The sequence below is a fragment of the Otolemur garnettii genome, unplaced genomic scaffold, assembly GCF_000181295.1.
Source record: "Otolemur garnettii isolate 467f Iridium unplaced genomic scaffold, OtoGar3 scaffold00053, whole genome shotgun sequence".
NCBI lineage: Eukaryota > Metazoa > Chordata > Mammalia > Primates > Galagidae > Otolemur > Otolemur garnettii.
The window spans coordinates 436494-454570 of record NW_003852448.1 but is presented as its reverse complement, the minus strand read 5'-3'; the positions used below and the strand labels follow the sequence as shown (position 1 = coordinate 454570).

Below are 18077 nucleotides of genomic sequence, written 5' to 3'. Positions count from 1 at the left end.
AGCTGCACCCCGGCTAGAATTCTGGAACTCTGGCCAACGTCTGTGTTGGCCTTCAGGGTTGTATTTTATACGCAGCAGAGCAATTTCAGGAAGGCCATAAATAAGATTAGTATTGTAGTGTAAGCCTAGGTAAGGCGGTGGAGACCAGGTGGGCTTCCTAAGACCAAGGCTGGAGTCATGGAATCTCTTTCTATTCTTCATAGATGTCAGTATTTTTATAATACTCCATATAGCACTGTGAATCTTAAGAAGCGAGTTCTAAGGTCAGCTCTGCACTAATGTTGGGACTCTGCAAAAGGCATCTCCTGGACGCAAGAACTACTACTTTTCTGTGACTTATGGAAACAGCACCATCAGGGGTTTTAGCCCCAACAAGAATAAAGACTTCTTTGGGACTTTAGGTGGCTTTATTTGCGCTAGTGGAAGAAAGGAAGTCAGTCTCCTAAGAAGGAAAGCAAATCCAACGTAATCGTGTCACCGCCTTGCCCTCTATTTTACTTCCTTCTTTCTTTCTCCTTTCCTTGTGGAAGAGCTCATTATTTCATTTCCTGGTGAGAGCTAAACAGTAGGTTCATCATTATTACTTTTAGTCGATAAGTATGAAGAGGTGATATGTCTTTTAATTTTATAGGACCCTAATATTGTTGAACCGTAAGGCATTTTGGACATCTCTTATTTTTATACATGGGGAAGCTGAACCCGCGAGGTAAAGTGACAGCTAAGTTCATTGCCGCATGTCCACTTATTCATTTAGCAAAATGCTGTGTGGTTGTCTTGCAGTGTACCCAGTGAGACACTGTGGGGAGACAGAGATGACTAATAGCTGCTGCAGGAGATTAACTAGATAGAACCCAGAGTGTGTTATTACTGAGATACTGGCAAGTTAGGCAAGTTACTGAGGGAGCGACGCACTGCTCATGGCTTCTGTGTTCGTCATTTCTTTTTCTTTGTATCTGTGATAGGAAAAATAGAAAACAGAAAAATAGAGGAGAGCCTGGGTTAAGCCCAGAGGGTTCCATAGTAATTGCCTCCCGGATTTACTATTAAACTATGTGGCAGTATAGTTTTTACTCCAGTATTTTGAATTCGTGGACTATTATAACTAGCTAGGTATTTCTAACTTTTCAAAAGCAATACTTAGTATTCTTACATTTTTATGAGAAAAATAGTTATTCCAAACACTATTGCTGATTTGCATCACCACAAAGATTAAGATTCATGAGTCATAAGGGAAACAGTCTGCTGTCAATTAAAAAAAATACCAAAAATACTGTAATACAATGAATGAAAATATGGCACCAGCTGTGTCTCGAATGATAATGCCGAATTAGTGTTTGCTGTAAACAATACAATTTGTTCAAGTCCACTTGCAAAGGAGAGCGCCTGAAAAGTGTACATACAACAAAGGCAGACGATTCCTTTCTGCATTCCCAGACCTTCCATGCCGCATTTACGCCCCCCGCCAGATCTGATGTGTGTGCATTCTTCTAACACTGTGTCAGAGATTTCCTGACAAGAAGTTAATACGGGTAATCTCTACACATACCCTATATCTGAACTGTCACCTGAAAGATGATTCAGATCTTCATCACCTCTGGCACCTGCCCCAGTGCCTTGGTCTCCTATCAGCAACCTGGTATCTGCCCATCCTTTCTAGTCTTTGCAGAACCATCAGATTATTGTTCTTAAAACATAACTTGTCAAACTTTCTTGCTCAAAATTTCCTAAAGCTGAACACCTTTTATGAAATACAGGCCCATAAGCTCCATAGCAACACAGAAATCATAATTTTCCAACTTCCTCTCCCATTCAAGCTGACAAAAATCCTTCCTCTCCAGCCAAGGTAATCAGATTCCACCCCCTCTTTTCTTTTTTTCTTTTTTGCGAGACAGAGTCTCAGTTTATCACCCTCAGTAGAGTACTGTAGCATCACAGCTCACAGCAACCTCCAACTCCTGGGCTTGGGAGATTCTCTCGCCTCAGCCTCCCAAGTAGCTGGAACTACAGGCTCCTGCCACAACACCGGGCTATTTTGTTTGTTGCAGTTTGGCCAGGCCGAACTCCCCATCCCCTCTTCTATTCAAGCTTCCCCTACTTTAGAAACCCCAGCCAAGTCCCGAGGCCTCACTCACAGATCTGGCACACTAATCTCTACCAGAGGCATTTATTCTGACTTTGGCACCCTTAAGTAAACACAGTATTTTTGTAATTCTGTTTCCCTCTCATTATGAGCCCTTGAGCTCCTAGAGGGGAGGCCAGATGATTTGTAGAGGGCCTCAAATTATTTTGTATTTAAGGACTATAGTTAATGATAGTATATTGTATTCAAGATGTTGCTAAATGAGTCGATTTTAGCTGCTCTGCCACAGGTGGGGAACTGGGGGAGTATGAGCAACTCTGAGCTGGTGGATATGTTAATTTGTTCCGTTAGAGTACCCATAGTGCTGTAAGTGTGTATGTGTCTCGTGACACATGTCGTATGCCTTAAATATACACAAAAATTGTAAAAATAATTTTAACATAAATATGCCTTGGTTACTTGGTTAGTACTTAGATGTGAAACGACCAGGAATTCTTTCACCTACCGTGGGGAGAACAGCTATTTCAGTGGAAAGCTTTATAGACCGTGGGGAGGAGGGAGTGGCTGGGTTGCTGGGGCAACCTCCTTTATCAACCTTTAATTCAGGTCTTCTCTATTAACTTAGCATTTCTTTACACATCTGTGTAAGACTGCAGCCAATTTGAAGGTTTTAAAAGGAAAAAAAAATACTGCAGTCCCTAAGCCAATAAATAACTCACCTGAAGGTCAGGAGCACCCCCTCCCTCCTTTCTCACAGGGGAAGTCTGGGAGCGGAGTGGGGACAGAGGGGCCCAGCAGTAGTGTGAAGTGGAAATCTGAGGGCTAAGGCTATTGGCAGCTGTCTCCAGGCGTGCCCCGGAGCCAGACCCTGCTCCAGGACGTTGGAGGCTGTTCGCATGTAACTGTCCTGAAGTGCTGCGGTGGCCCCCTCCCCCGCGGCAGGGAGGGAAGTCGGACGAGGTTGGCTCGCTCCGCACCGTCTCTGGGCGTGGGCCGCGCCGCAGCTCCGCGGAGCCTCCGTGTCTCCTGCAAAGCGGGGCGGGGGGAGCCGCGGCGAGCAGCCCTGGGCTGCGGCTTCCTCCCCACGCCCGAGTCTCCTGCGCACAGCCGACGAGGACGCGAGCCTGGTCCCCACGCCGCGGCGCGCCCGGCTCCCCACCGATCCCAGGTAACTTTTCAGCCTCCGGAGTGGGGGGATGCCAAGGGGGGGTCTCCTCCGGTTTCCAGGGTGCGGAGGAAGAACCCGAGGCCGGGGCGAGGCGCTCGGGGCTGTGCGGCTGACGCGTGCTCCGGCGCCGCGCGGTCGCCCGATCGCGGGGCCCCCAGCCCTGCGCAGCCCGGGTCCCCGCCCGACCTCCTGCTCGCTCCCTCGCTCGCCCGGACCCCCGGCGGAGCAGAGCCCGCGCCCCGCGCCCGCCGCCCTGCAGCGTCCCCTGGGCCGGCGCGCGGAGCCTGAGCCCCGGCCTCCGGCCTGGGGGCCTCCCTGGAGCCCCGGCCGACCGGGGCGACTCGGTCCCCGCGTCCCTTATGTGCCAATTTGCGTAAATCCCCTGCTCGGGGCGCCATGTTTTGAGTTATCCCTCGGGTTAGGGTCTAGAGCGAGCGAGCGGCGCGGGCTGGCCCCCTCCGCGCAGGGAGGTGCGGGGGGCGCGGGGCGACACTGCGGCGCCGCCCGGGGCGGGTGGCCGGCCGCGGGAGGGGCCCTGCGCCCAGCGCGCCGCGGCTGCGGGCTCGTCCCGGGTGCCGGCGCGAGCGGGCGCGGCGCGGCGCCGGGCGGGTGAGGTGCGCTGGGCACAAAGCATCCCCTCTCTGCAGCCGGGCCGGTCGCTTTTACATAACTTGCTTTCCTGCCCCGAAGTGGGGCAGCGTCCCCGGGTCGGCTGCGGGGTAGGAGCAGGGAGCGTTCGCACGAGGTTGCCCGGGGTCTGGGCACCTGCGGGGCCCCTCGCCGGCTCCCCTGCGCAGCAGGCCGGGGGCACCAAGGCTGGCCTGTGGGGCCCGGGGGCCGGCGCGGCGCTGCTCACCTGGCGCCCGCGGGGCTGCGAGTCGCCTCGGGAGGTGCCTGCGAAGGCAGTTCTGCAGCGATGGGGGTGGGGCGGCCGGGGCTTCAGACCGCTGGAGTTGGGGTCTCCGCCAGTTCCCGGCGGCGTTCCTTAGCCTCTGCCGCGGGGGCTGGCTTTCTCGGGTTTCCCCTCCAATCTCGCCCTACTTTTTCCCGTTCCTCTCCTCACACCCCGGCCGCCAAGTTCATGGCTTCTGCAATGCGGTGGGTGTGGTTATCTGGTAAATTTAAACTGTGGTCCTTTGCAGTGGGAGCGTTCTTTGCTTTTTTTCTTTCTATATTTACCGTTCTGAAGTTTTTCAAGGGGTTCTCCCCTTTCTTTGCAGCCCCGTGTCGAAGTTAGTGAGAGATTGCTTTAGAACAAATAGAACGATAAGGGAACATGTGGTATTAATTACTTGTGGAGGCTGGGCTGGGTGATCCTGGGAGGACCACGCAGTCCTGCGAGTGCAGGGCTTCCATGACGTGTTTAAGTTGTTTCAGCTTTTTCACATTAGTCTTGTGGAATCGCTTTTACAGATGTCATGACTTTCCCTTTGGGGAGGAGAGGGGGTCATTCTAGGCTCGCTGAGGCGGCCAGTTGTGCTAAAGTTCGTCCTGTAGCATTAACTTGGCATTAACTGTAGCATAACCCCAACTGCTAAAAACATTCTTCCTGAGTTTTACACTGGTTTTTAAAGTCTCAAGGAAAAGAAAAAGACTGACCTCCCTCATATCTGGGAGCCATAGATGCAGTACCAGTTACATAAATGGAGCAGAAAAGCCGTGTTAGGAGAAGAGCTCATCCAGTTTGAGTGAACTCTGGAGACTCAGAAGTGATTTTTACCTTGGCTCAGAGAGGGTTTTCAACAATAGTGCATGTTAATTTTGGTGTCAAACTTTTAAAACGTAAGCTGGAGCGACAAAACTATTGTGAGAGGAAATAAATTCTGAACTGAAGAAGTGGAACTTCAGAAAAGCAAAATGTCTGCTGCAGAAGTTACTGCACAGACTTTAGTTAATGCTCGGTAGACAAATAATTTTTGCAAAACAGAACATGTTCAATATCAGGAAGAAAAGCCGCTTTAAATCGAAAACCCCTTTTAGGTGTTTTTAGGGTTCAGCAACTGTAGGCCAAAGGTCAGTGTGTCAGTGAACGACTTAGGTTTTTAAGTCATTCCTTCTGCGGGAATGTGATCTAGACTAAAAGCAGTTTTTATCAATTCTTGTATAGTGTTTGAGTTTTTGCCAGCTTTGAGTTAGGTAGAAATACAAGATCAAAGTTTTTTTTTTTTTTTTTCTTTGTTCGGTTGCATTTTTCCTTTTGGTTTTTTTTTAAAAAAAATTGGTGAGTCAAATGTGCTAAGAGGTCCTGTAGGTGGAAGAGAGGCCACTGTCCTGTGGGGAGACAGATGATGGTGATGTTATCATCTTGGTGATCTTTGCTGAGTGTACTAGATGGTGCATTGGATGCAGTGTGGCAGGCTCTTGCTGGACAGTTCTCTTCCATGTAGATTATACATTTAAGTTAGTTCTTTTAAGAAGAAATCCCAAATTAGAATTCTCATCCTGGCCAGAAAAATAGAACTGCTAGAATAGATTGAAAAATAAATGCTTCCTTTCTGTAAGAATTGGACTGTAATGAAGAGAGAATGTTCTCGTGTGGTCTACCCTGCTCGTCTTTAATTTTCATAGTCTCTTCCAAGTACCCCATGACAGTTTTCCTCTTTCAATGTCAGCCTTATTATGGAATATAGACGCACCATTGAAACTCCTGAATCAAACTTCTCTTTAGCACCACTTCATTTAGAGAGCTCCTTAGTGATGCATCGAGTTTTTTTCAAAAGGCTAGTTGCTTCTAATTTGTTGGGAATTCATCAGGCACTTGGGCCCCTGGATTGTTCTGGTGTCATTTGATTTGTCTCGGCTGTAAAGAATTATGTGCTTAGAAGCAAGGACTGGAGCAGTGAAGTCATTGCCCTGCCTGATGTTGTGACATCACTATGGCTCAAGGGAAACAGGGTGGGGCAGGCAAAACCAGGCTGTCTGAAGCCTCTGGGCTGGCTTTGCTTGATCAATGAATGAGACTCCCCTTCCTCAAGTTGCACTGCACCACAAGGTATGGTTTGGGGAACTGGAAGGTAGAAATGAATATATAAAACTGCAGGGGAGAGAATGTGTCTCCAAGAGCGAGGAAAAAGAGGCTTTTTGTGAAATAGTAAAAATTATTAAATGTTCCTTTTATACACAGAAGTATTATAATTTTCAGAGGGGGCTGTTTAAAAAAATTACCTAAAGAACAAGGGTAATGAGTCTATATGTATATTTTTGGTTTGAGACCATTTGTTTCTTACTCTTTGTTCTAAAGTAGCATTCTTGCTACATTCTTGGTTTAAATTATTAGTATATGGTCTCTATAATGGTATAGTTTATTTATTTGGGAGGTAATCACATTCATTTTTATGTGATGTAATTGCAGTTGGCAATCGGAAAGAATGGAAAAAGGTAGAGATTTCAGAAATGAAGATATCTGCAGTGGTTTGGGCTAATTGATTTCCATTTAATTGTTTTATTTGCTAATTATTTTATAATTTTGCATTTTAATCCTAATTTAGAATTCTGATGTAGAGATGATCAGAGACATGTTTCACCCAAATAAGTGTTGAATAAATTATAAGAGACTGAAACTCTGAGACTATAAAGTACATTTCACGTTTTGAATTTAATGTGATGTGAGCATAAAAAATGGACCACAAAATAGCCGCCGATGTTGTCTTTTCTGTATCTCTCTGCTTAGATGACTGTCATTTTTCATGTTAGTGTGTTATGTATACAGGAGCTCTGGGCAGTTCTTAACTGTGTATCTATTCAGTAGCACATTTCTAAAGCAAAAGGAAGGAAGAAAAATGGGAAGAGTGGCACAAGGAGAGGAGTTGAAATTAGGTGCCAGAACCGCAGATCACTGGGTGAAATGTCTTCGGTGCTGCATTTTTAGACCTTGCAATGATTGGTTAAATTGCACACTTTAGAATCGTAAGCTCCTAGTAGCACCAACCCCTAATTCTTTTGTAATTTGCAGTACAGAGAAAAAGCTGACAACTTAATTTTTAGATTGCTGACGTTTTGATACATTGTTCTTATAACCCTGCCTTACAAACTAAAAACAAAGGGAAAGCCAGCGAGAGAAGCAGCAAAGTCTGTATTAGACCTAGAAAACAGATGCAGCATTTAACCTGCCGTCAGTATGTATTTTTCTCTGCAGTTGTGCTGGGTGGGTGTTTGATGAGGATTAGAAGTTACTTCTCTTAGGGTTTCAGCCCCAAACTAAGTACAGGTGTAAACACATAAACCATTGAGTGAATATTTATGAAATTGAATAAAAAAAGAAGCCATTTGTGATGTATGCTTTACTACAAAGAAAAATTTGAGAATGCTTAAAAAGCACAACTGCCTTATTTAGAAATGAGAATTACTGGACTCATGTTTGGAGTCATTATTTTTAATGGCAGGATCTTCCTAACAGGGTTGCTGCCTCTGTCTATAGCTCAAATTTGGTAGGTCCTGGAGGTTTTGCCATAGCAGAGAAGAGAATTCTGCAGGTACCAGCAGAAAAGAAGAATGGCTTCTTTGAGGGAAGAACTGCAGGGAATCTGCTTCCCTTCCTGCCAGCTCTAATTGGTGTCCTGGAGGACGTGGAGGTAGAGGGAGTACTCTGAGGAGGAGAGGGATCAGATCAGAGGGGGACACAAGCTGAAAGGGATTAGCTGGGAGATGATATTGATCCTGGCAGTGCACTAAAAAGAGAAAAACTACTTTCTGTGTTAGATCTCTCTCCTTTGGTCCTTTTTGTACAAACTGTTTACAGTCGTGAATAGTGAGTTTCTGTGTATTTTATTCAAGCCCCAAATTTGATCATTTCTAAAAAAAAAACCTTATTTTTTCACATTTAGCATCTCTGAAATTGGGATAGGTCTCCAATGGCTCTCAGCCATGTGGCAGAGAAAAAGCTGGCAACTTAATTCATTGATGGTGCGTGCGTATCAAAATCTGGAGATTGGATGTCAACTGACTGGAAGAAACTCGTGGAGACAGTGACGGGGCACTCTTAAGAACTTAAGTTCCCGTGCTCTTGGTGCCACAGAAGATGCTGTTGTGGAGGAACATAGACCACAGTCACTCTTAGTCGGTCTGCAGTTTGGAGGAGTTGGATTTTGAATGTGTAAGAACTTTTAGGAATACCTTGACCAGTTTTTAAAAAATATTTTCTTTATGTATGCATTGAATACCTAAATAAGTCTAAAAAAGTTCTTTAAGAAGAAAGTAAAAATCCCAGTTTTTAAAAACGTACGAGTCATACCTTGATTTGCAGAGTGCTGTGTTATCTTTTACAATCAGTGATGTCAGGAGTCTTAGGAAATATGGTTTGTCACTTTACTCTGCCAATTTTTAAAAAATAGTTTTAATGTTTAGTGTTTACTTACACTGTCCATTCTACGTATTAGTTTTATTTTTTATGTGCATCTTTTTATAGGCCCAAATCTACTGAGAAATCTCCATTTCCCGTTTTGACTTTTCCATTATGATGCTAGGAAGATGACTGAATTTTGATAGAGAATCTTGATTAGTCATTGAGAAGACATTTCAGAAGTCAAGAGGCTTACGTTTAGCTATAAGGTACCCTTTACACTGAGAAAGAAGGGGAGATCGATCCAGAGAGTGTGTGGGGGGCCTGATTGTGGAAGGTTTTTGGTATGAGGCTAAGGAATATTTTAGACTTGGTTAGGTAGTGGGGAGCCATTGAAAGCGGTTGAGTAGAAGCAAGTGTTCTGGTGATAAATGTAGGAGGAGCTGGAAGAAAAAGAATCTGGAGACAGATGGTCTTTTTGTTAATGAACTAATCCAAAATTTTTCAGAAATTGAATGTAACAGTTTTTCTTCTCAATGATTGATATTTTGGGTATTCATCCCATTTATGTTTAAGGGAGTATTTAGGGAGAGATTAAATATTACTTAGGACTATTTAAAGTAGACAATGAGAAATACGGAAGTTGGGTAGATTTTCCTTCTCATCCCTTCAGTTAAAATACCTTTGTTATTTTCGTATATTAAAAATAATCCATTCTTACTTTAAAATATATTCTAACAATACTAAAAAAGAAAAAGAAGAAATCTCATTCCCTAGAGAACGTTGCTGTTAATAAGTTTGACAAACACCCTCCCAAAGCTACCACTCTGTGTGTTCTATGAGAGCGGGTCTTGGGATCAGGCAGCCCTGTGTGGGCTCCTGGTTTTGCTATGTAATGGCTGTGTGACATGGGTCTCTTAATGTCCTAGAGCAGTGTTCTCAACCTTTTTATCTCATGGAACACTTGAACCTATAGTTACATTTCTGTGGCACACTTATGTCGATCAAAAGAAAAAGTAAAAAAAGAATATACTTTGCTTAGATCTTCTTTCAAAAATAATTTAGTTAATGGTCTTTAAAGTTGTCATGGTACACCTAAGATTCTCTTGTGGAACACCAGTGGAAAAATCATTGTCCTAGAGACTCTTTACTCACTTATAAAATCAGTATCATGTTCACGTCCCCAGGATATGAGGATTAAGTGATATAATACATGCAAACACTGAACGCAGTGCCTGGTATATCGTAAGTCCCTCATAATTTGATTATTTTGCACATATACAGATTCATAGACAGATACATTTTACATGGATGGACTTTTGTCTCCATTACTTCTTTATAACCCTTCAAAAAATATAACAGTGTATCTGGGGAAGCTTTTTCATGTATATAAATCTATACTCACCCCACATCATTATTTTAAATGGTAAACATTTTCTTTTGGTCCTGTGCAGTACTAATGAAGTCATTACCTTCATGATGATGATTTGAAGCCTTGACATCCAGCCCCTCCAGCTCCTGACACTTGCTGCCTATACTTTTCATCATTCTTTTTCCCCGCAGATGTCTGAAGGCTTGGGGTGAAAGAGGACATGAAGTAGAATTAAAATCTCTAATGACGGTTAGATGTTTCTCAGTATTGTGTGTGAATGTTTAGTTTTACACTAAAACAACTTTTAACATACGGTTCCTGATTTTTAAATTCAGGTGTTAATTCCTCTCTTCATAGAAGGCTGACCCTGTCTAGCCTTATGTGCCCAGTGCCCACCATCTCCTATGCTTCCCACATGCCCCGAGGGGCAGCAGATGCAACAGCCAATGTCTTCAGAGCCAAGACATTGGAGTCTGGGATAGTTGAGGTATGGAGGGCATTGGGTTCCCAGAGATGAAAAAAATTAAGGTTCCCTTGGTCTCCTCCTCAGTTCCCAGCCCTCCCTCCCTTTGTCCTCAGCAGTAGAGTGGACACTAATATTAATCAGTTCACAGATTTCATGCAAATTGTCCAAAACGTTATGTTGTGTTATGTTACTCTCCAGCTCATGGTTTTGACAGATCTTCAATTCACACAGAACCCAGTCTTGTTTTCCCCACCCTATAAAAGCAGCTTTACCATCCTGAAGGTGATGCTAACTGGAATGGTGCACCAGCCTTCTGCTAGACTGTGCTGTCATGGAGTCTGCAAGCTTAAGGCTGGGCCTGAGAGGTGCTTATTTTTTTGTAATTTGTATCTAAAGTTACACCAAAGAGACGTAGGGAGTTTGGGGCAGTTTCATTATAGAGAATTCTTCTTGATGAATTTTTATGTACTTTATACCATTATTTTGTGCTATGTGGTGATGAGTTTTGTTGACTTTAAGAGGTATGTTTTTAGTGGGATAATTGTAGGACTTGGAAAATAGAGGTTGACTAATTTGTCAGCTTAAGACATTTGGAAGCTTGTCCCCTGTGTTGTTGAAAGGTAGACAGTAGTAATTCATGGGGAAGAGCTAGTTGTAAAATAAAGAAAATATGATGAGTTAGAGCAGATGCAGATTGATAATTTGGAGCTAGTTAACTTTGGGTAGGTTTTTACATTTCTCTAGGCAAGGTGTCACCAGCTAGGAAATGATGACAATGGTGTCTACCTCAAGGTTGAAATGAAATCTATATTGGAAGACCTTAAGAATCCTATGTAATGAGAAAACAAGTAGTAAACGTCTCCCCATTTTCAGCTGGTACATGTTGTGGGCCTGGTTTGCTTGTCCCTAGGGACCTGTGATAGAAATGGTGAGTATCCAGAGATGACCCTCAGGATGGGCGTAGAATTTTGTGACATTCCATCACCAACTCCATAATCTAAAAGTTGACCTTCAGTGAGGATATAGAACCTTATGAAGTATGAAACTGCAAATAACAATAGCAGAGGTTTGCAAAGAATGAGGAATAGTGGTTTTCACATTTTTCTGTGCAGCAGAATCACCTGTGGAGTTAAAAAGAAGTTTCTAGAGAACTGTCCACAGATTTTCATTTGCTAGGTCGGGAGTTGGGTCTGTAAGGGTACGTTCAACAAGTACTTAGTGAGTTCTGAGGCAAGTGGTCCCTGGACCACACTTTGAGATACAGTGTCTTAAGGACTCTCCAGCCTATGGGCTATTGTTAGATGAACATTTCATCTAGAAAGATAATATGCTATAAATAAATAATACAGATGTTTGAGAGAATGCTTAGCACAGAGCAAAGACCCGTGGCCTTGAACTTGGGATTTCGTTGATGGCTGGTCCATTACAACTTATGTGGCCTTAGGAAATTATGTAAAATGCAAAAGGTTAAGAAAGAAGGATAAAGAATTAGTTTTCTTATCTATTAAATAGTGATGTTGCGGTTATGTCACAGAATGGTCAGAAGGATTAAGAATCTTCAATGACAGTTCAGAGCTCTTAGTATGTGGTCAGTTGGAGTTTTCTTTCTTTGTGATTGGCAATGGAGTAAAGTAACCATAAAGAAGAAATGCTTCTGTGAGTAACTGTGGTTCTGCTGTTCAGAATTATACTGAGTTTTTTGGGTCTCACAGATACTCTCAAAATACTCTGAAGTTCTTAACATATATATGAAACAAACAATTAGAAGCTTTATTTTCTTTACAGATGCTACTGTGTTTCGTGATATTAATATGGATGTTAAATGGTCCGATTATGTTGTGACGTATGTTAATTAGCATTTTTTCCCTATACTCATATGCAAGAAGGACACACACATTCATATAAGGCACAGAAAGGGCCACAAAACAAAAGTCACTGTATGTCGTATTTAAATTGCATCCATGTCTTAGAATCCAAAAATGAATTCAATCTTGGGAGCTGTAATTGCCGTTCAGCCTGAAGGGCCTGAAGCCTTTTTGACAGTGTGGTGCTGTGTTGGCACAGAGAGCTGGCTGAGTTATTGAGCCATCTTCACACTTTCTCCAGTTACAAAGTTGCAATTCTGGACTTACCTCTGAGACTGCTTTCTCATTAAGACAAGATATGTGGAAAGATCTTTAGAAATGGATAGAATATGCATGTATTAGTAAATTAAACTTCATAATCTTTTTTTCCACTCAATTTCCAGTGAAATGTTCCTCTGAACATTTACTGATTTTATAGGTTTGCCATCAATACCTGTTGTTTCTACATGCTCACGTTTAAGAGTTGGGATTTCAAAGGGATCTTGCCTGAGGCCTCTCCTGGCTCAAATCTATTTGGTCCTGCAGATGATCATGAAGACCCAGTGGCATAATTGATAGAAAGCCCTTCTGGAACTGCAAAGATGCCGGAGATGATAATGGGTGGGGTCACTGGGGAGTAGAGACGGGAAGCCCTGGGGAAGGGAGGTGTCCGATTTCCCTGGTGCTGTACTCCTGCAGTTTGCTTCTGTCCTTTCTCCACAGTGGGTGTGCCCTGAGTGCGTAGGACTTGCCATCACTGTCCAGGCACCGAGCAAAGTAAACGGCAGTGCCTGCCCTCATGGCGCTCCTGTCACCTGATGAGTAATTGCCACTCCCAAGTGCTGTGACAGGAGAAGCAGAGCACTAAAGGAGTAGGAAAGATGCTCGTCTGTCAGGCCTAGGTGTGGCCACGGACAGAGGAGGGTGGAAAGGGGCTGGCTGCAGGCAGTGGTAGGTGGTGGGGGGAGTGAGGTCACTGACCTGACCAGCTAGTCCAGAGGCTACGAGGGAGGAGGGAGAAGGGCTCTGGGACAGTGAGATGAGCCTTAGAGTTCAGGGCCCTGTGAACCACATCATGAAGGGTGACATGAAGCCAGGGACAGGTCAATTGTGCTTTTGACATGGCTCTTGTAGTAATCTAGGGAGTTTATTTTTTAGGAGACAGTGTATCGTGGTTAAATTGACTACTTTTGGAATCATTTTTTGAATGAATCAATGAACTCAATAACAAATCATGGCTCCAACAGTCTACCTTTAAACTGAGGGTAAACGCTTAACTTTATAAACTTAGCTTTTTTTCTGTAAAATAAAAGTAATTTAGTCAGAGCTACTCAAGAGGCTGAGGCAGGAGGAGTGCTTGAGCCCAGGTGTTCCAGACTGCAGTGAGTTCTGTGTACTGTACTCAGCTGTGCTCCAGCTTGGGCGACAGAACGAGAACCTATCTCATAAAAAGACCCAAATAAGTAAAATAATTGCGTTTATTATCACGATATCAATTCATACAGCAAGCTTGTGTATAAGTACTTTGCACATAATAGTGTTCAGTGAATGGTAGGGATATCAGGAAAGAACTGAGGGTGATCTGAACAAAGGAAGTGGTAGCAGAGATGGAGAGCAGTGACTGATTTGAAAAATGTTGAGATGGAATGTGGAGGCTTGGTGACATGTTGGGTATTGGAGATGAGAGGGGAGTGGCCTCACTGTGTTCTGACCCTGTGTCCATCAGGGGTGGCAGTAGGGATGGGAATGGTGGTGTGGAGGTCAACACTTTGTCCCATGTCCTTTATGCATCAGTCTGCAAGCCAGTGAGGTCTTGTTGAAGGATAGAGACTCCGAATCACCTAGATAGGAAGGTAGTTCCAGCCATGGAAGGTGAGGCCCTTAGAGGAGAATCTGAAAGGGAGGAAAATAGAGTGGAAGAGACAAAAGAAGTTGGGGGCGGTGACTCAGGGAGAAGCAGGGTCTGGGCTGCAGAGCATTCAGGTGGCAGCAGGATTGCAGCCTGCCCTCTGCATTGGGCCAGGCTGATGTGGGTACCTTCACCCTGGGGGGCCTGGAAGAGCTGCCTCTGCTTTCCCCTCTCTGACCTCTGCTCCCCCTGCATCTTCCGGGTTGGTGCGTCTGAGAGTGCACGCATCAGGGGTCCCCAGCACTCAGGGAAAAACCAAAGCACAGATGTCCTCAGCACCCTGCAGGTGCAGTGAGGTAGATATATATTTGATGTAATTTTTATCCACTGTGTCTTTTTTTTAAAAAAGTATATTGAGAAGCAAAGGTGACATTGTTGAAAATACTTCCCTCAGATGTAGCTAAGGGACAGTTTAAAATTATGACAGGAGGCTCAGCTTAAAGCACTAACCATAGATTCGCTATTTTTTTTTGTATGCAGCCCTTTTCTGTAGATCATAAAAGGCTCTTAATGTGTAGTTCCAGAGTGCTAGGACAGTGATGGCAACTTTTTAATTCCTTAATATTCTCCCTTTCTCCTCAGAATGACAGAAAAGCTTCCACCAGTGGTACAATATTCTTGATCACAGCTGAGCAGAAACAGTGGTGCTGTCTTGCCCATTACTTAAAGATAAGTGTCAGCTTGACCCAGGGATGGTTAACTAAATGCTGGTATGGGGTTTAAGATTTTTTTTAAAAAAATATTGTGAAATACTTCTGATCTGCAGAAAGGTTGAGTGAAAATACAGTGACCCCTGTTCACCAAACGTCTATAAATAAAGCCTGGCCCTCAGTCCCCGCACGCCTGTGCTGCCCGCCCACCTGTGCACCTCCCTCAAAGAGGTGGCCGTTCTTGGGAATGTGTGCCTGTCCTCACGGTGTGTTCCTTTCTTCCTTCCACATTATTAGTTACAGCATCACTAAATTATTTGTGGTATTATTTTTAATGTTTAGAACTTTTAATAGTATACTGTGTGTGTTCTTCTGTAGCTTATGTTTTTGTTGTTGTTGAGCAGTGTAGTTGAGATTTGTGTATGTTGATGTCTGTAGTATTCCATGGTATACTTCTTTTCTTCCTTTCCTTTTCTTTTCTTTCTTTCTTTTTTTTCCCCCCAGGCAGAGTCTTACTGTGTTGCCCTGGGTTGAGTGCTGTGGCATTATAGCTCACAGCAACCTCAAACTCCTGGCCTCTAGCTATCCGCTTGCCTCAGTTTCCTGAGTAGCTGGGACTACAGGGAGCCACCACAAAGCCAGGCTAGTTTCTCTGCTTTCAGTAAAGATGAGGTTTCACTCTTGCTTAGGCTAGTCTCCAACACTGGAGCTCTAGCAATCTACCTGCCATGGCCTCCCAGAGTGCTAGGATTACAGACGTGAGCCGCTGCGCCCATTCGCTACATATTTGCGCCCATTCGCTACATATTTTACTTAGATACATTTATTGTGTGTGTGGGGGGGGGATAGGATTTATATCTGTTTTGTTCACTGCTATGGACCCAGCTCTTGAGACAAGGCTAGCTAGGCACTTCATAAATGCTCAATGAATATTTAAATGAAAGTAGTTTATGGGCGGCGCCGGTGGCTCAGTGAGTAGGGCACTGGCCCCATATACCAAGAGTGGCAGGTTCAAACCTGGCCCTGGCCAAATTGCAACAAAAAAATAGCCGGGCATTGTGGTGGGTGCCTGTAGTCCCAGCTACTCGGGAGGCTGAGGCAAGAGAATTGCCTGAGCCCAGGACTTGGAGGTTGTTGTGAGCTGTGTGACACCACGGCACTCTTCCAAGGGTGACATAGTGAGACTCTGTCTCTACCAAAAAAAAAAAAAAAAAGTAGTTTAAAATGTGAAACAATCCCATGAATTTAATAAAGGAAACTTGCAGATCAGTCTTTAGCATTTCATTTAGCAGGTGTGATTTTGTTAAAAGTGAGTTCACTTTAAACTGTAAATATAACTGTATAGTGTGAGACTCCCTGATGAGAAAGATCTTACTTGTGCAGCCTGCAGGAAATTCTTGGGACCTCACAGAACCAGTGTGCACTGGACCAAAACCAAATCCACCGGTTAGTGAGCTTGGCCGTGCTTCCCAGGTAGATGGCTGTGTTCCACTCACTTTCAGTCAACTTGGACTTGGGATTCTTTATACTTGTTGGAGTAATTCCCCACCACACCACACCCCACCCCCACCCCTGATTAAGAATTAACACTTGCATGTTGTTAATCTTTTCTCTAATGTATCTGGCCTTGCCTTTTGTTCCTTTCCAATTTTAGCACAGTCTAAGGTCAACAGGTTTTTTTCTTAACCAATGAATATTCTATTGTCTTGTGGTTTGGAAAATAATTTGTACTTCTCTCATTTTTGCTGTCTGTATTCAGTCTGGGAAAATCAAAATGCAGTCGGTTTTTAATTCTGAGCTCTTCAGTTAAGCACCAACTAGATAAGTGAGGGTTTGATTAGGTGCGCATTCTAATTAAGGAAAAATGAATGACAATTTTTCATTTGGATGACTGGGAAATTATTATGAAGTATAAAGGTAGATATTTGTGTTTTCCTATTGGCAAAATCATTTATAAACTTAGTTTTGAAATTCTTATCCAAAGATTTTCTCTTTAAATCTGAGAATCTGTCTAGATTTCAGGAGGGCAGAGATCTGGAATTTATCTAACTCCAGGTTCTCAGTAAGTGTTGGAGAAATCCAATGATCTCCCTTTATTGTTAAGATCGTATTCACATATAGTCTCTTGTTCTTGGTGACAATGGTAACTTGTTCCTTAGGGAGGCACTGAGATCAGTGCAATGATTTGAATGTATCTGGTTTAAAAAGGGAAGTTGAAGCCAGGTAGAGTGGCTCAGGCCTGTAATCCTAGCACTTTGGGAGGCCAAGGCAGGTGGATTGCCTGAGCTTATCGGTTTGAGACCAGCCTGAGCCAGAGTGAGACCCTGTCTCTAAAAATAGCTGAGTGTTGTGGTGGGCGCCTGTAGTCCCAGTGACTTGGGAGGCTGAGGCAAGAGGATGTCTTGAGGCTCAGAGCCTGTAGCTCAAGCAGCTAAGGCACCAGCCACATACACTGAGGCTGGTGGTTTGAATCCCGCTCAGACCTGCCAAACAACAATGACAACTATAATCAAATAATAGCCGGATGTTGTGGTGGGCACTGTAGTCCTAGCATCTTGGGAGGCTGAGGCAAGAGGATCGTTTAAGTCCAAGAGTTTGAGGTTGCTGTGAGTGGTGACACCATGGCACTCTACCCAGAGCAACAGCTTACGACTGTCTCCAAAAAAAAGAAGAATATGTCTTAAGCCCAAGAGTTTCACGTGGCTGTGAGCTATGAAGCCATGGCACTCTACCAAGGGCAACAAAGTGAGACTCTGTCTCAAAACAAAATAAATAAAAATAAAAAGGGAAGTTGAGTGGTAAAGAAATTGTCAACTTAGGTATTCTCCGATAACTCTAGTGGGGGACAAATACCTTGACCCTCCCTCATCACTCCTGGTGAACTCCTTTGATGATGATCCACCCAAATAAAATTTGACCAAGACGTACAGGTGCTTGCCTCTTTGGCGCTGTGTGTGGCTTCCCTGATTTCAGGACATCTGATGATAACCATTACTCAGGTAGAAGTCAGTATTCTTCAGCATGGGTAGTCAGGGTCATGTCTTGGGCCTGGGTCAGCAAATTTGATGTTTGGAAGCTCCTTCTAAAGAGTCTCTAGAAGGCTGTGTTGACCAGTTTGATGGAAGTATTTCAGATTGCATGTGAAAACCCCACACTGCACCCCAGAAGTGCATTAATGTACATAGTTACCATTCAATAAAAAAAAAAGTCTCTAATAACATAGATAATAGTTTTTATGGCTATAAAGTAGAATTGCCTGATAGAGCTGTCTTATTTCTTGGTGGCTTTTTATCTGATACTGAAAAGGGTA

General features: G+C 43.8%; 1 protein-coding gene across 3 annotated transcripts in view; it reads left to right on the top strand.

Annotated features, from left to right (window-relative positions):
- Positions 1–18077, top strand: part of EPB41L3 (erythrocyte membrane protein band 4.1 like 3) — a 180047-nt gene that overhangs the window by 27858 nt on the left and 134112 nt on the right. Inside the window, exon 1 of one of the 3 annotated variants that reach the window (XM_003792013.3) lies at positions 2886–3248. The exons of 1 other annotated variant lie outside the window; for it this stretch is intronic. The gene's annotated coding sequence lies outside the window, so the exon portion shown is untranslated. Of the gene's footprint in view, positions 1–2885; positions 3249–18077 lie in introns of those variants that run through there. One more of the 3 variants, XM_023514425.1, reaches the window with a different exon arrangement.